This window comes from Jaculus jaculus, chromosome X, assembly GCF_020740685.1.
Source record: "Jaculus jaculus isolate mJacJac1 chromosome X, mJacJac1.mat.Y.cur, whole genome shotgun sequence".
In the NCBI taxonomy this organism is placed as follows: Eukaryota; Metazoa; Chordata; class Mammalia; order Rodentia; family Dipodidae; genus Jaculus; species Jaculus jaculus.
The window spans coordinates 93324966-93329816 of NC_059125.1; the positions used below are offsets into that span (position 1 = coordinate 93324966).

At 36.0% G+C, this 4851-nt stretch overlaps 1 pseudogene; it reads left to right on the forward strand.

Annotated features, from left to right (window-relative positions):
* The first annotated feature begins 975 nt into the window (after window positions 1–975).
* Window positions 976–2901, forward strand: LOC101610662 (annotated as a pseudogene).
* Window positions 2902–4851: the final 1950 nt, after the last annotated feature.

Genomic DNA, 4851 nt, shown 5'->3' on the forward strand with positions numbered 1-4851 from the left:
ATGACGAACCTACTGCCAACATTTTACTAACTGGTGAAAAGCTTGAAGCTTTTCCACTAAATTCAGGAAGAAAACAAGGGTGTCTACTGTCCTCACTTTTATTTAATATAGTACCGGAAGTCTTAGCTATAGCAATATGGCAAGAGACACTCATAAAAGTGTTACAAATTGGAAAGGAAGAGATCAAATTATCACTATTTGCAGATGACATGATTCTATACATAAAAGACCCTAATAACTCTACCAGCAAAATGTTTGAGCTGATAAGCACTTTTAGCAACTTCACAGGATACAAAATAAATGCACAGAAATCAGTTGCTTTCCTATATATTAACAACAAACATGTGGAGAATGAAATCAACTAATCTCTCCCATTCTCCCCAAAACAATAAAATACCTTGGAATAAAATTAACTAAAGAAGTTAAGGAGGTCTACAATGAAAACTTTAAAACACTCAAGCGAGAAATTGCAGAAGACACAAGGAAATGGAAAGATATTCCATGTTCTTGGATTGGAAGAATCAATATTGTGAAAATGTCAATGTTACCCAAAGCAATCTGCACATTTAATGTAATTCCCATTAAAATTCCAATGGCATTCTTCACAGGAATAGAAAAAAATCCTAAATTTCATTTGGGAGCACAAATCCTCAAACAGACAAAACAATTTTGAACAACAAAGATAAGGGTGGTGGTATCACCATACCCTATTTTAAGCTATATTACAAAGCCATAGTAACAAAAACAGCATGGTATTGGCACGAAGACAGACATGTAGATCAATGGAACAGAATAGAGGACCCAGATGTTAATCTAGGCAGCTACAGCCATCTGATTTTTGATAAAAATTTCAGAAATATTCATTGGAGGTTCACTTTGGCAGGTAGCAATGGGGTGTGTGCACCTGTCACCAGTCAATCTCAGCCAGACTGTGAGAAGAGGCAAGGTAGAGCAATCCAAGAGAGTGAGTGAACCATGAACAAATTGAAGTGCCTGAGCTTCTTCAGGAGCAGAGAGAAGGAGAAAATGACTGCTTCATCTGAGAATTTCCATGTTCATGAAAATGATGAGAATCAGGACCGTGGTAACTGGTCCAAAAAGTTGGATTATCTTCTATCTATGGTTGGATATGCAGTGGGTTTGGGAAATGTGTGGAGATTCCCATATCTAACCTACAACAATGGTGGTGGTGCTTTCTTGATCCCTTATGCCATCATGCTGGAATTGGATGGTTTACCTTTGTTCTTCCTAGAATGTTCATTGGGACAATTTGCTAGCTTAGGTCCAGTTTCAGTTTGGAGGATTCTGTCATTGTTTCAAGGTGTGGGAATCATGATGGTACTGATATCCATTTTTGTGGCAATCTATTGTAACGTCATAATCTCCTATAGTCTTTACTACTTGTTTGCTTCTTTTCAAAGTGAATTACCATGGGAAAATTGTTCTACTTGGTCAGATAATAACTGTAGCAGATCACCTACAGTATCTTGTTGTACTGTGAGTACAGAAACAGGAGTTATCCAAGCGAATATAAGTTGGGTCACTGCCAACAATTTTACTTGCATTAATGGTACAGAAGTTTTTCAGCCAGGACAGCTTCCTAGTGAATAGTATTAGGATAAAGTGGCACTTAGGAAGTCAAGTGGAATGGATGAGACTGGAGCAGTTGTTTGGTATTTAGCACTCTGTCTTCTTCTGGCCTGGCTCATTGTTGGAGCAGCTCTATTTAAAGAATCAAGTCTTCTGGCAAGGTTGTATATTTTACAGCTCTTTTTCCCTATGTGGACCTACTGATTCTGTTAATACAAGGTGCAACTCTGGAGGGTGCATCAAAAGGCATTTCTTACTATATTGGAACACAGTCAAATTTTACAAAACTGAGGGAAGTGGAGGTTTGGAAAGATGCCGCCACTCATATTTTATTCCCTTTCAGTGGCTTGGGGTGGCTTAGTGGCTTTATCCTCTTATAACAAATTCAATAACAACTGCTATTATGATGCCATTGTAGTTTGTAAGACAAACTGCATAACTAATGTGTTTGCTGTATTTGCTATTTTTTCCATATTGGGACACATGGCTCATATATATGGAAAAGAAGTCTCTCAAGCTATAAAATCAGGTTTTGATTTAGCATTCATTGCCTATCCAGAAGCTCTAGCCCAACTCCCATGAGGTCCATTTTGGTCCATATTATTTTTCTTTATGCTTTTAACTTTGGGTCTTGATTCTCAATTTGCTTCTATTGAAACAATTACAACAATTCAAGATTTATTTCCCAAATCAATGGAGATGTTCAGGATTCTTGTAACTTTGGGTTGCTGCTTGGTTACTTTTCTTCTTGGTCTCATCTGTGTGACTCAGGCTGGAATTTACTGGGTTAATCTAATTGACCATTTCTGTTCTGGATGGGGCATTTTGATTGCAGCTAAACTGGAAATAGCAGGAATTATCTGCATATATGGAGGAAACAGATTCATTGAAGACATAGAAATGATGATTGAAACAAAGAGGTGGATATTTTGGCTCTGGTGGAGAGCTTGCTGGTTTGTTATTACACCTGTCCTGTTGACTGAAATATTAGTGTGGTCCCTGGTGAAATTTCAGAGACCTGAGTATGCTGACATCCCATACCCTGTCTGGGGAGTTGCTCTGGGCTGGTGCATGATTATTTTCTGCATTATTTGGATTCCAATTGTGGCTATCATAAAGATAGTTCAGACTGAAGGAAACATCTGCCAAAGCATTAAAAGTTGCTGTAGACCAGCTTCTAATTGGGGTCCATACCTGCAGAAACATCATGGGGAGAGATACAAAGACATGGCTGAGCCTGAAAAAGAGATTGATTGTGAAATACCTACTGTTACTGATAGTGGAAAAACAGAATTTGATGTTGCTTTTTAAAATAACTGGCTAATAAATAATGTGATTTTTTTTAGAATAGGAATTTTTATTTATTTGTTGAGTGGGAAAATGCACATATCCTATTCATAATAGGGTGATGAATATTTTCTCACTTATGAATAGAATATAAAAAAAGTGAATCAATGTTCTTTCAGGATTAGCTATCTGTATAATACACACATAGCTTTCTGTTTTACAATGACAATTCATACATATTATCATAATATTTTTCTATACTGAAGGTTTTCTTATGAGAGGATTACATAGGAAATACTTATATTTTCCATTTTACAAATTTTCAATATTATTTGCCTCTATGTACTTTAATACATTAAAAAGCTTAATTCCTAGTTGTGCTGGATTTTATAGAATAGTATTTGAAACATGGATCACTAAAGCTTAGAAATACTTTTTCTTGATCTTCATCCACATTACATTCCAGGATACATTGGTGCCTTTTGAAGACTGGAGTTTTCCAGCAAACATAAAAATGCATATCAGTTTCATGGATGGTTCTTGCCCATCACGAAAAATTATGGCACCTTTTAAATGTAAAAGCATGTAATTGGGAGGGTGGGTTATGAAACAGAAGCAATCCTTTCCAAAAGTGGAACCCAGATAGTGGTAAAGGACTTCTGTTATTATCTTCAGGTGTGCAAAATAGGTCTTAATTGGCACATTAACTTAAGAAATACATATGGATAATTCTTAATATATTATACAGATTCAACAATGATAGAAATAATAATATGCAAAATAGAAAACAATTCCATCCAATTCTCTTCATTTAAATGAAAACTTGGAGAAAATTGTGTTATTATACTGGCAACTAGTAGAAAAGAATTTTTCTAACTTGAATGAAGTTAGGATTACCATATCTCACCTATTAACTTTTTATGGTAGTTTATTATAAAAAAAAAAGCAAACATGTTTGTTCTGTATTGCACTTATAGTCATTCACCTGTAAATATACAAAATCAACTACATGTAATTGATTCTTTTAAAATTTCAGTGTCTTCTGAATACTTTTTTTTAACATTATTTATTTATTTATTTATTTGAGAGCGACAGACACAGAGAGAAAGACAGATAGAGGGAGAGAGAGAGAATGGGCGCGCCAGGGCTTCCAGCCTCTGCAAACGAACTCCAGACGCGTGAGCCCCCTTGTGCATCTGGCTAACGTGGGACATGGGGAACCAAGCCTCAAACCGGGGTCCTTAGGCTTCACAGGCAAGCACTCAACCACTACGCCATCTCTCCAGCCCTGTAATTGATTCTTTTAAATAAAGTATAGCAAAGTCAAAAAAATATTCATTGGAGAATAGATAGCTTCCTCAACAGGTGCTGTTAGGAAAACTGGATATCTATATGTAGAAAGATGAAAATAGATCCTTGTTTTCTCCATGCACAAGAATCTAATCCAAGTGAATCAGGGACTTTATTATCAGACCTGAAACACTGAAATTGCTAGAGGAAAAGGTAGGGCAAACCCTTCAACATACTGCCATAGGAAATGACTTTCTGAATATAACCCCTATTGCTCAGAAAATAAAAGCACTAATGAACTACTGGGATCTCATAAAATTACAAAGCTTTTGTACAGCAAAGGACTGTGAATAGAGCAAAAAGACAACCTACAGAATGGAAGAAAATCTTTAGCAATTACACATCCTACAGAGGATTAATATCCAGAACTCAACAACAACAACAACAAAACAAAAACACAACAATAAGAAATCAAACAACCCAATCAAAAATTGGCTATGGAACTAAATAGGGAGTTCTTGCCAGAAGAAATATAGATGACATATAAACATCTAACAATGTGTTCTACATCCTTAGCCATGAGAGAAATGCAAATTAAAACTACCTTGAGATTTCGTCTCTCTCCCATTAGAATGGCTACCATCAAGAAAACAAATGACAATAAATATTGGTGAGGTTGTGGTA